A 14339-nucleotide genomic window follows, 5' to 3' on the forward strand; every position below is an offset into this window, starting at 1 on the left:
CTGCGGTGTAACTGTGCTGATTCTGCTTGGCACCAGCCTTGTTTTTGTGTATAATTTCAACTATGGTATATCCCAGAATTCATTTCAAAAGAGATTTCTTGTCTTGTACTGTATGAAGCTGTACTGTGGCCTTGATGAAGGAATACATTAGAAAGGGGAGTTAATTTCACAGGAACCCATTACTGCTGTGTGGTGAGAAGGAGGCCTACCGGGCTGGCCTTGAGCTTCGTTTGTTGCCAGAAGTCTGTTGATAATCCATGAGAAGATTAGGGCAGGAAGCACTCCAGGAGACAGATGTGTAAGGATGCCATTAAAGTGCCTATCGCACCGATAAAGACAAAATGCAAAGGGAGGGACCTTCACTTTGAGGAGCCATTCTCTGGTTTAGAGATCTCATGGAGCCTCCAAGCGGTGCAAGGGTTTGTAGTTTTCCTCACAAAAGAACATTAAATAAAATGAACTAAAAACCAAAATAACTTTGTTTATTGAGAGTTGAAAAAAAGAAATCTGTCACGGAAGTTCCTGGTTGGGGAAGAGATAAGGATCTGTTCTGTATCTTGGGAACTCTCTCTGGTAATTTTGTGTCATCTGCCCTTGCTTGACCCAAGGGGCTCTGATATGACATGTTGTTCCTTTCAGTAGTTTTTTTTTTTTTGTTGCTGTCAAAAGATTTGTTTTCATTTGGCGTTCAGTCTATTTGCTTACCAGCTGTGTAAATGAAACTGCAATAGATTTGTCCGGCACTGATGTTTATAATTTGATCCTATTAGCAGATTATCGTGGACTTTGTGCTGAGTTTAATGCTATTGGGGATGTGACTGTTATTTTGTACCTGGCCCTGTGCTGATATCCTTTAATCTGACTATAGAGCTGTGAACTTTATTACTGACATCCCCACTGAGAAGCGAGAGAACAATAAATGGAATTCCAAACACACGTCTATTTGCAGCGTGTAACATGCAAGCATTTGACAACAAAGGCAGCAATATGCCTTTTAAATGTAACTGGTGGCACAGACTCCTGTCAGAAGCCCAGTTCAGACATGACTGTTTGGCGATGTGTCTTAAGTGCATTATAATGTTTAGCAGCTTTGTCATCCTTAAGGAAGTTGCTCAAAGCACGCTGATTTCCCGTCCTTGTCTGTCGCATAAATCTATTTCTGTCTCCTACCCCCGGCCAGCCCCCACCCGGTCCACATCTGAGCATGTGCAATTATTAAAAACATTGTCTCTGTTCAAGGGCTGCTTTGAAGTTGCCATATTTTCTTACACCAACTCCCCATCTTTCCTCACAGACCCACAATTACAGAACACGCCTGGGGCACAAGTCCTGATCTGAAAGGAAGCCAACCGGATTTGTAAATCTTTGTAATTCAGATTTTCTCTTTTTTTCTTTGTGTCATTCTCTTTCTTAAATTGACGTAATGTGTTTAAAGCTCCCCTTTGAAAACAAAACAAACATACATGCAAAATATACATAAATAAGTCTGTGAGGAAAAAATAAGATTAAAATATGGCCAATTTCAACATTACCCCGCTCTCTCTGAAATAATATTTAAAGGAAAACTTAAAGAATACGAGGCCTGATCTGGCCTTGCTTGGTTATTTGTCTTTGGTATTGTATTCTGATCTGCTTAATTTATCACCACCGGCTGCCATTTGATGTTTTGATACGCTTTATTTCCTGACCTGTCACTATTAATCCAAACTCTGGAGAATCAATAGTACTTCACTTCAAGGTCTGTAGAGGATGCTGTGAATAAAAGTGTACAATATTTTTCTTTTCTTTGCTAATCCCAAATAGTCTGCATTCATTAGTTTTATTTGTAACCTTTTGTAGTAAGGATTGTGTTAAATAACAACAACAAACCTTCACTTCTGGTTTTTGTTATTAAATTTATTATTGTTTTTAAAAATAAGAAATCGCTGGTAAGCTTTAGCAATGTGCCGTCGCACAGTTTCAAACCATGCTTCATTCCTTGACTCTAAGTGTCCTCCGCTTTCTCGGTACAGAATGCGACAGACCATAATAAATGTCAGGGACGTGTACCCTGAAAAGAGCCAGGCGGGTTTTTTTTATTGAGTGGGGATTATTAGAGTCTTCTGGGTGCTGAGGCCTTGGGGACTCCAAACCGCACAACAGTTTACCAGGACAGCCCTGGAATTGATCGGCTGTAATCCATAAAGACATAAATACTGTCACCTGTCAGGGCTGGTTTATGAATTACAATAAATTGTAATAGAGAAAAGGATCTATGAAAATAATCTCGATGGTGTAATATGTTCCCAATTTTATAGAACTGTGAGCTTGGATGGTTGGAGTCACACTGGAACAAAGGGCTGAGTAGCTTTTGCTCTGCTTCAAATCAGGACCTGTTGAATCTGCAGGAGGATGCCAGTTTGATTGGTTCATGTTATCGGGTAACTCTTGGATTTGAGTAATAGCAAAGGGGGAAAGTGTCAGGGCCTCGATCAAGACATGTCAAAAGAAGCAACTTTATTTTGTCACAAACACCTTTTTCCAAGTTTTACAAATAAGTGTCTGGGCTCAAAATATGGTTACATTTACATCATGTGTTCAAAAACAAAAACCAAGCATTTCAAGCTGGGTCTGTGGATCAGAACATCTAATGGACTTATCTCATTCAGTCTCTTTAATTTCTCTTATAGGTGATCTCTAAATTCCCATCATCTTTCAGTCTCATATTTCCTTAGTAACTGTTCTCTTCTTAGCTTTAAATCAAATTGTGATTTTTTTAAGTTCACAAATCTATTTTCATTGTCAAGTGTCATATGCTAAATTCTGCAAATCTCTTCTCAATTTACTCTAAAAAATATACAGAATTTGAAAGGAATCAGACCATCCCCAGAGATGTGTTCTTTCTCTTGTTTAAAGGTTTTATACCATAATCACAGACTGACCCTAACAGTTCAACAAGGTAGAGAGCACCATACCTATAACAATTTCAATTTGGACCATTTGCCTTTTAATACATTTTTGTAATCACTGTATGATTTTAATTATTGATGCTTTTTCTGACTTCATTCCAGTATACTTGTCTTCTAGAGAATAAGATATACTGCAGGACTTCATTTCAGTTTTTGTCTTGTGAGAAATAAAGAAAAGCTGCGAATTTCTGTCCGTGTTAGGATCACGCTCGACGCGGTCTGATGTGACCACAGTGTTTACCTACTCAATGGTCCCCCGGTCTTCACAATGTATTAGTATCGGTAGAAACTGGACTGTAATCATCCTGTCACATCTAATAGACGGGTGGTGATCTGCCTTGAAAACAACAAAAGTAATTCACAAAAGTAACAAAGGCTTAGAAATAGTCATATATTACAACAAATGTCTACTAAATATAGTACCTATTTATTATTATGAATACAAAGCTAAAAATGTATTTTTTCTTTACTTGAACAGCTTGCTTTAGTAGTTAACAAATAAAATGTCTGCCACCGTCCTTTATATGACTGTAAGATTCCTGCATTCAATTTTCTGAAATAAAAGGCTACATCAATCAATGAACACAGATCTATGCATCAGTTTTGACAACATGAAAAAAAGATGGTGTTTGGTAGCATAGCACACTCATAGCATGGGGACATAACCCCTCTAGACAGGAAGTCCTGCCATTGCGTGATAGATGAATGGCCAAACTGTCCCTTGAAATGGGGAGGGAGGCATTTATGGTTTAAAGGGAAACCGCAGGGCTGTTAGGGACAGACTGCAGAGGTACCATGAGTGGCATGGAGATACAGGGAAGACTTTTAGAGGGAATTTAAAGGTAGGCTGTCTCGAGTTACCAGCACTGCGAAGATACAGATCAGATGTGCTTTCCAGGTGGTTATCTCATTGAAGACGGATATGGGGCTTTGCAGGACCACAGTGAGAGGGTCTAAATAAATTTGTTGTTTTTGGCAAATCTACTGCTGACAGAGTACAAAAAAAAAAAGGAAAATAGTCTGATATACAATCACATGATCCTGTCTCTAAGCCTAACTGTCATAATCAACAGAGTGTAGCATTAACAGAGACCAATTATATAATCCATGTTAATACAATATTCAACAGAGAAACTGTACTATCAACATAAGTTTAATTTTTTTGAAAAGCACCTCTCCCCATTTTTATTGTGCCGAAACACAATCATGGCTGTAATGTGCATCTTATCTGGTTTGAAAGATGATCCCTTAAAGCTCCTGTCAGGTCCCCGAGGTCATTACTGCTTCACCAAAGCACATCTCCAGCCCCTCACCCCGAATAATTCATCTTCCTTAAGTGTAAACGTGTACCAGAGTGAAAATAAATATCAATAAATAATGAGTGAGTAAGGGGACGTTTCCTGTTTTTCCACGGGGGTAAATACTTACGCCAGTTTTGTTAGTCTAAAGGAAGGCCCCAAATGCATCTGTGGCATAGGGCAGACACACACACACACACACACACACACACACACACACACACAGACACACACACGCACACACACACACAAATACTCCTATCCCCAAGACACTTCAAAGGGCCGGCTAATAATCCTTAATGGAGACAGATTAACTGAGGTCTACTCCCATGGTCATGTTCACCACTGATGGTTCACAGATAGATTCTGAGGAGAATCGCAATGTCTTCATTCCTCTCATGACAGCCATTTGGCGAGGACAGATATGCCCGCTATACATCTGATCTCTTGTGCGAAGCCCACGATCAGACGATAATAATTTTCTTCTGTTTTTAAATACGGTTGTCACAGCTGAGGGGGCTCAGTGTGAAACACGTGACCAACTACACCACCTCAGTTGTTGAGCGAGAGAGGAACTCGCAATCCCCTTCGAATTCTTTCCCTGGGCAGGCTCGATCGGACAGCAGGAGGTAAGTAATAACAATATTTTATTTAAGCAGGTTTGATGTAACATGCTCAGGGAACAAAGGCTCTCCAAGACAAATGGCAATTACACACAATCAGGGATAATAACAGGCAATACATACACTAGCTAAAACTAAAACCCTCCTTTAATATTCAGGGCGCATAAGACAAAAATACCCTAACCTAAAGAACATAAAGAAGAATAAAAGGACCTAATAAAACATGCTATCTATTGATATAAAACTAATCTTCCTGCACTGTAAACATTCACACTAAGCACAACAGATTTAGAGGCGTATCTCTCCTAGAGATGCTCAAATACAGCGAAAGGAGTTCACAACCAAGGATACTGTTAATTTACTTCTGTCTTGTCAGGTAGCATGAACCACCTACAGGTAAGTGAGATGCCTGCTCTGGGATGCAATTTCTCTTTGGCGCCTCCAGGGCTGGTAGCTGTTTTGGGCCAGGCAGAGGCTCAGACTCGGCACCAATTCCCCAGATTCTAGGAGAGATACAGGTCAGTTGTATTCGGACAACAGTCTGTGCAAAATAAGCAAATGTGAATGTCTCTTTCCTTTGCCATTATAGGTTGTAAATCCCGGGACAAACACCAGAGGAGGGCGAGGGAGGACAGCAACAGTTAAACAATGCACTTGCAATTTCAGTCCTGGTTCCAAAAGGACTCCTACCGTCCTTTACCACTTTCTGGAAAATCCAGAAAATTCTGCTGGGTTTTCTTGCGCGGATCAAAAGCATTCCTCAACCACCCGAGATGTCTGGCAGACCTGATTCATGGTTTGTTTCCATTCGTGAGGTTTCCCCTCAAGACATTACATTATTTTTAACTTTTTACCCTGATATATTAGTGCAGCAAAAGCAGTGCACCCCAGACTTCAATCATTTCTCTCCCCAAAGTGATATTGGCATCAGCATTTCTTTCCAGTATCCAAACTAAATACCATCTCACAATTACTGACCAATATTTAAATGACGCAGTAGTTTACAATTTTATATATGTATGTATTTACTTAACGTTTTACTGTCCTCCACCCTTAGGTCAGCACTACAGCTGTGTTGTCTATACTGTGGAGCAGCTGTGTGTATCTGAGCGACTGCTTCCAATGAACGTGGGGGTCAGAGGCCAAGTCTTTCGTGGATTTCAGCTTTCCCCCTTCCATTTCAGGATTGCGGTAGTTTATCGTGCAAAAAGGGGCATAAGGGAGGGAAATATTTATCAATTACACATTGTGTACCGTGAGGCAGAAGAATTCCTTCTCACTGACACTCTTGGCTTCGATTTCCTTTCTCCTTCAGCTTTATTAACAAAGAATGTAACGTGAAGGATGGAGGGATATCACTTCTCCGATGAATTCCAAAAATCAGTTTGGGTCCTGTTTGTTTTGGCCCGTTTCGCCCCACGACATGTATGATGTGAGTGATCATATTTGTCATGGTCCTACGTTGAACATTATATCTCTTCCAGGGTTTTTTTAACAGTTCTCAGTTCTTTCCATACAAATATGAACCATGTGAGACACTCTAGAAAAGAAAAACTATTGGGAGCCACGCTGTTTTGGTGCCCATTTCTCAAAGCTTTTTTTTTTTTCTCCTCATGGAAACTGTAGTGAAAAATGGTACTGTATTTAATGAAGTGAGAAACATAAGATCTCTTAGTTGCGGCTGCTTACAATTGATGTGGTGTGGCTCACTTTTTTTTAAACGGTCTCTATTGGCAACAGCATATCTCCCTCTGTATGGTTACAGCACAGTTATGTGGGCCGCAGCTCACTGCAGTTATACCGTATTGAACTGCGCAGTACTGTACTTTCTCCTTGAACATCCTTGCATGACAGTCAGCAGAAGATCGAACATAATAAATGAGCAGTTAAAGGCAAAAATGCTTAAAGTACAGTTTTTAAGATCAGAAGCGGCTAAAAAAGTATTTGAGAACTTTTAAAATCGTAATCTCAAAGGGATGTTCGGAGTTAACGATTGCTGGACCATAAACATTTAATTGACAAGTTCACAATTGATTATGTGTTGTGCTGGTATGAGATTTAAAACTTGGAATTGAAAATGTAAAACTGCATTGGTCATATACATCAAAAATACATCATTGCCTGCCAGGGTTTAACAGGCTGACTTTTCAAAGTTTTTTTTTCCCTTCAGCTCAGAGTTTACTCTACTTCCACATAACTCCACATAAACACCAGTTCCTTTTTTCAAAAATTGGTTTATGAGAAAAATAAAATACTACTTATCAGATATACTCTGCCTCTGGCTAGATTGTAAATCTTTTTAAGTTATCTAGAGAGCTGGAAGTGAATTGAGCCTGAACCAAAGATCTGTTAATACTTTTCTACTTTTCTTTTTCCTCCTTGATTTTATATAGATTTATTTAGATTTTATTAATATGTCTGGGAGGGGGCCACACCTAACACCTTGTTGCATATTTAGCTTTGGAAATTCCCTTTACCACAACAGAAGGACCTGTCACAGCGTAATTGCAATTGAGATTCAGAGTTCAAACAAGGAATGCCATTATTTTCAAAGTAGTTGGATAACTTACGCTTTACTCAAGAGTTAGAAATACTTTTACCGGAGTTTGCTTATACTAGAGCAAGCATTGTTGCATTGTGGTTATTGTACAAACCCTGTGGGGAGCACTGTGATTAATGCGAAGTAGAGCTGTAATGAAAAGTTAAAAAGGGAAAGAAGTATTGCTGACGTGAAGCTGGCAGGCTGTAATACCGTGTGTGCATCGACTGATACCTGATGGCTTTCCACACTTCACTGCTGAGATCCTTGACAGTCATTGCTTATCAAATATTTACTTCTGAGCCACACAAAAAATAGAAATGAATATATTCATTTTTCAGTTGTTACATCAGTTGTCTAATCTAGAGAAAGTGCTGTTTAGTAGTGCACACTATATGGTGACATCTAACAATAGCTTCCATTGCTCCGCCTCCTCTTTTATATCCAGCCAATCAAGCGCAGTCCATGTGACAAAACCCCGCCCACTGGGATACTCCGCCATATTTTTCCTCCCTGTCAAAATCGAACTTTAAAGTTTAAACATTGGAATAACAAACCACCTGCGTTCCCGGGCACAGATTGCTCCTCTCTGGCCCTTTCCGAAGCATGTGTGTGCCGGGGGGCAGGTGGCGAGGGTCCAGAAGTCTGGCGCGTTTTTCCTTCATGGTTGTTTTGTCAAACATTACTGTGCACTGTAACTGTATAAACAGCAATCAACCACAAGCTGTGGGTTGTCCTAATCTTCATTCAGAGCAGGCACCGGGGCTCGCCAGAATATTGAAGAGGCTAATAGGTTCCCAGCAGCTGCCACTCGCCAAGCGTTGCCCAAATCCACATGACGCGGATCTCCGGTGACAGCTGAGATTATATACCATGCCGACCCCCGGGGTGTGAATGATGATTGGCGAGTTTCGGCGGTCGATGACTGAGGGCTGGGGCGGTCAAACCAATAGGCGCGCGACGCGTTCTGACACCTTCCGAAACTGGAACGGGTTCCTTAAGATAAAACTGTAATAAAAATAAATGCGTCTGTTCTTAATAAATATATGCCCGTCACCTAGGAATCAGTTTCGAACTTAAAAAGGAAAAAAGTCTGTTCACTTAGACTGTAAAGCTTAGACTGAGATAATGGCTAGAATGAGATTGTTAGTTTTGGCTCTTTGTCACAGAACTAGAAAAAGGCAACGTATGGATTGCTTAGTATAAGGTTGGCTTACCTTTAGTCACTCTGTTTACAGCTGGGCATGAAATTGCTGACAGCCTGTGCCTGGACCCTTGACGGCATTGCCCAGAACGCATACATTCCTCGACTGCTACAACCATTGGCTTTTGATACCCCGACGGAGTGGCCAAATTAAGTTTACCCTTATTTGTGAAACAAGGTTATAGGTTATGACTAAAATCCTGCCACCCGTGCAAACAGGCCTAGCAGTTTATTACATTAGGATATTTAAAAAAAAAAACATGAGATCAGCTCTTCCAACCAAATTCTTCTCTTTTTTTTCTCTGTTTCTTTCACCGCGCTTTCCATTTGCTGTGCGTTGATGTCAGCGGAGTGCTTGTGGGAATTTTCCGAGATGCCACATTAATATGGCAGCTCGAGTGTAAGTGCTCTGGGATGTTTCATGTCTGCAAAGTAGACAGGGTCGCTGTGAAGCACCGCACACAGGATTCAAAGTACAAAAGGACTGGAAGAAAACAGTCTGGTGTCTTTCAGGAGCGAGGGTCCAGTAATAAAGATCTTGTGATCTCTAGGGCTCTCTGTAGATCTGGGGGAAAAAATCTAAAAGGAAAGAAATATAATGCATTCCGTCCATATTCAATAGCCACCTCAGCAGTAGAGTCAAGGTGGGCCAACATGACAGGAATAGGGCACAAGGCAAAAAAATAATATAACTAATGATATTGTTTAGTAGTCTTAATGCTTTTGTGATTATTTATTTGAAACAGACTGTATTTGTGTGAGATTTTATGGGCAAGAGGTGTTAAATGCAGAATAATAAATAGAGGAAGGTTAAGTGTTTTTCTTACAGACCTGAGGTGGATTCCAGCACCGTGCCAAGTGTTTCAAACCATCGGGATGACTACCAGACCCGCTGCAGTCATTCCCAACAGGGATGTGTTGAGGAAAAAACGAGAATCACACAAACGTTCTGCTTCTCTCTTCTCCAGGGAAGTTTTGTGTGAAGCATTTGTCTGTTTTTATTCTTCACAATTTATGTTTTTGTCATTGTTGTTTTTGAAGCAGTGCAAGGATGACAAAAAAGGAAAAATCTTTAACAATGTGGTTTACTCTTAAAATATCAAGTACTTCAGCTGGTTGGTCATGTGACAATAATGCCTTCAAATAAGAGACTTTGGCGACATGTATTTTAACACATCCTTAAGATGAGAGAAGCAATATTGTATTAATGTGATCTTAAGTGCAGTGTGAAGAGAACAGACAGCCTCTCGGTCTTCCTCTCTGGCAGGGTTTTTTGGCAAGTGTCGGAGCCCAAATCACCATGTCTGTGCAAAGGGCGGGCTCAGAATTACGCCCGGTTGATTGAATTTCTCTGGTGATTTAGCAAAAGCAAACAAATTACTCTCTTATACTCTTAATATATTCTTTATACACTTAGCCAGTTTATTACACGCTACTTTACAATGCCTTTTATGATTGGTTCGTTTACCAGAGTTCTCAAAATAATCAGCTTATTTTGGTGTGTGCTGATGATTCCTGACAGTGGAATCTCTTTATCTACTCTGATTTGGGTCCCCTGTTACACAATCTTGAAAGAGGGCCTTAATCAAAGTCATCAGTCATGAAAGTTGTGCGTTAAAAGAGGCACCGGTTTAATTGTACACTTTTTAATGCCTTAATTACCAGTTCTATTAGCTCCGCACCCACGGCAGCTGTGGAGGAACTACTGTAGCCAAAGCCAGTTATTCGCGTTGCAACATTTTCCTATTCCGGGGCACAGACCACAACAAGAACTGGCTTCTGTAGTGCAAACCAGATCCGGGTGTTTTTAATCCCATATCTTTCAACTCTGTCTTAATAAAATATCAAAGAATGGGGGATTAGACTAAATGTATATTAGAGTAAATTCTGCACTGATTTGATCTGGGTCGGGGCCAGTACTCTTGCAGACAAATTCAAGACCCTATCTTTCTCTGCCTTTTTTTTATCCCCCTGAATATATGTATGCAGCACATGTGTTTTCTGTTTGTCGATTAGCTGCAGGCTTCTCGTTTGATGGACTTGTTTATGTCATGTGTAAAGGTTTTTCTCCCGCAACCCTGGATGGCGAGTTCCTCTTTCTGCCGGTATCGCTCAGATCCAATTGCAGAAGGACGTTGCCGGCTGAGGAATGATTACTGGGCTCTCAAGTTGCACTTAATTGGACTCGTGTTCAGCAAATTGTACCTATTAAAGTCACACATCTGGTATCATTACCCATCAATGACACACAGGGCTGTTTTTGATCTTGTAACTAATTAGTCAGAAGGGTTCTTGATTGAGGGAATCAAGGAGGGCATTTCCTGAACAAAGACACTTGATGGGGGAATTCTCCTCTGCGGTCGCATGTATTAGAAGTGTTTCCTGTAGGTTGTGTGTGGATTTGCTGTATTTGAAGTTATGGTTGATGTATTACAATTTAAACCCGGAGTGAGCCAACTCCAACTGGCTACCGATGCACTCAGACATGCCTGGGAATGCAGGAGCTTTACCGTATTTCGGCCAAAAGAAATACTGCCTTGGTTTCTGTGCCTTATTTTGTAGCCTTCAGTCATCAGCTCCTGAATGAGAATGGACTCATTGTACTGAACACTGTAAAAAGCTTTTTCTCGACATGCATCCTTCTGTTACATCTCCATAGCACTTGATTTAGTTAAGCCATCAGCTTTCTCTGATGAACCATTCCTTGTAATCATTACCAATGTTTGAGAAACATACTTCTTTCTATGCACATCATTTTTAGGTAGTCATGACAGGGAACACCAAGTTAAGGAGATGAGGAAAATGTGGTTGATATTAGAATTATTGTTCATTCAGAAAATAGGCATAGAAAAAGAAATGTAACTGTAAATGTAAATAACAGTTGCACGATTTAACTATCATTGGTGACAGATTTAGAGAAATAATTCTGAACCTTAAAACAAAGTCTTTCATTCCGAATCTGTAATGTGGTTTTATTTTGTTCAGAATTAGTCCCTTCTGCTTTTGTAAATGCTTTTATGTATTTATTCAGTTTATTTGTGCTCAAACTTCACACACACTGTTCTCGGTTGTGATCTGGTTCCTCTCCAGGCTTTCTGAAATTATCCCTCAGCCTCTGATAATTTCCACTGAAATCCCCATCCACGGGCATAGTTGCCTGGCCTAGATGAGCACGTCAAAGCCTCCACTTAATCCAGTTAATGTAAGAAAATCCCGCATCTTCAGCACGACTGCCTATGATGGGATTTGTGTGAAGATCTCTGCCATCGCACACCGAGTGTCCCAACGTTGCCCCCTGCGCCGTGATGCTGTCAGTCATGTCTCTGGAAACATCACTCTGCTTTGGCCTAATGATTGTCACTATTAATGATCTCACATTTATGATAGTCTAATTTGTGATATCACAACGGGTGGCAAGTAAAGCCCATTTAATATATTAAAATAATAATAATAAGCAAATCTCAAAAGCAGCTTTTGATCTCTGGAATATGAATGCAATGCAACATGATGGCTCCCAATTCGGATGCATTTAGAGCACCCCCCTTCCAGTTAATGAACAACTTAAAATAAAATGACAATCTGACCTATATTATAAGTAGCAAGTCTGCTATAATGAATCTTTCATAGAGTGCCTTGAGAGCATTAAATAAATGCATATTGCAGATTCTTTAATTTGCTTTGAAGGGTCTGTTCAAAATTGGGAAATAGCCCCAAATGCCCCTTCACTGGCTCCCACTGTCAGTAGTGGCTAAAAGGCATCGTCGTCTCCCTTGCTCTCCAATTAACCAATTACTGATAATTAATCTTTTCCAGTCTCATTTATTTTTCTCTCCTTTCTTTTTTCAATACATATTTTCCAATTTAAAATTATAGAAACAGTAATGATTCCACTTCACAATTCCATCTTCAATTGGCTAATTAGACACCAGCTTAATGCCAGAGGAAGATTAGCTGAAAAGCAGCATGTGTAGTTTGTGTGTTCAGAGGGGGGAGTTGGAGTTCTGTGAAGCTTTTCTTAACAGCAGTGTTTTGCGAAAGACTAATTAAACCCCACTAATGAAATGCTGATGATTTCCTGATGAAATGCAATAAATAGACCTCCTTCCTGTCCTACCCCATTTTAATATCTATGGAATTGTAAATATATGCTGTTTAATCACTATCTTAACCTCAGGTTTTCATTTAGTAATCCTTATCCAGTGTGCTTGGCTTTATTATTTCAGTATTCTTTGTCAACTTCTGTTGCACTGTTTCCTAATAAAAATAGTGTAATTACAGCTGTAGCACCAGAGATTAGAAATGATCTGGCCCTTTACACAAGGGGCCTTCAGTATGATTAGAAATCCACATCTACCCTGGATGAAGTGCCTTCCCAATTATCAAACTTATCTTAAATGCAGTCATTTGACTTATTAATGTAATAGTAGGAAAGTGTGGTACTGGAAAAAGGCTGTTCTTTGTATGCTCCTATATCAGTGTGGATGTGGTGATCTCAGTGTGGGTGTGAGTATGGTAATCTCGGTGTGGGTGTGGTGATCTCAGTGTGGGTGTGAGTATGGTAATCTTGGTGTAGGTGTGGTAATCTCAGTGTGGGTGTGAGTATAGTAATCTCGGTGTAGGTGTGGTAATCTCAGTGTGAGTGTGAGTATGGTAATCTCAGTGTGGGTGTGGTAATCTCAGCGGGTGTGTGGTGATCTCAGTGTGGGTGTGAGTATGATAATCTCGGTGTAGGTGTGGTAATCTCAGTGGGTGTGTGGTGATCTCAGTGTGGGTGTGAGTATGGTAATCTCAGTGTGGGTGTGGTAATATCAGTGTAGGTGTGGTAATCTCAGTGTGAGTGTGAGTATGGTAATCTCAGTGTGGGTGTGGTAATCTCAGTGTGGGTGTGGTAATCTCAGTGTGGGTGTGAGTATGGTAATCTCGGTGTAGGTGTGGTAATCTCAGTGTGAGTGTGAGTATGGTAATCTCAGTGTGGGTGTGGTAACCACAGTGGGGGTGTGGTGATCTCAGTGTGAGTATGGTAATCTCAGTGTGGGTGTGGTAATCTCAGTGTGGGTGTGAGTATGGTAATCTCGGTGTAGGTGTGGTAATCTCAGTGTGAGTGTGAGTATGGTAATCTCAGTGTGGGTGTGGTAACCACAGTGGGGGTGTGGTGATCTCAGTGTGAGTATGGTAATCTCAGTGTGGGTGTGGTAATCTCAGTGTGGGTGTGAGTATGGTAATCTCGGTGTAGGTGTGGTAATCTCAGTGTGAGTGTGAGTATGGTAATCTCAGTGTGGGTGTGGTGATTTCAGTGTGGCTGTGAGTATGGTAATCTCAGTGTGGGTGTGGTAACCACAGTGGGGGTGTGGTTATCTCAATGTGGGTGTGAGTATGATAATCTCAGTGTAGGTGTGGTAATCTCAGTGTGGGTGTGAGTATGGTAATCTCAGTGTGGGTGTGGTGATCTCAGTGTGGGTATGGGTAGGCCTATTCTAAACTCTAAATAAGCTGCATGCCTTTGAACCCTAATTGTCACACAGAGCATTTGTTCCTGATTAACTAATAACCAACATGAATATTTAAGAACTTCAAAAGGTAGTTCATACAGGATAATGAATATGACGAAGTGTATTTTATTTCCATTTGCTTCTCTTTTTGCTCGGAAATTCTAAGATCCTTCAAAGATATTTAAGAAAGAACAAAACCATCAATTTGCGGCTGCTTCACAACTTTTCTATTTACGGG

Source organism: Amia ocellicauda, chromosome 5, assembly GCF_036373705.1.
Source record: "Amia ocellicauda isolate fAmiCal2 chromosome 5, fAmiCal2.hap1, whole genome shotgun sequence".
NCBI classification, from domain to species: domain Eukaryota; kingdom Metazoa; phylum Chordata; class Actinopteri; order Amiiformes; family Amiidae; genus Amia; species Amia ocellicauda.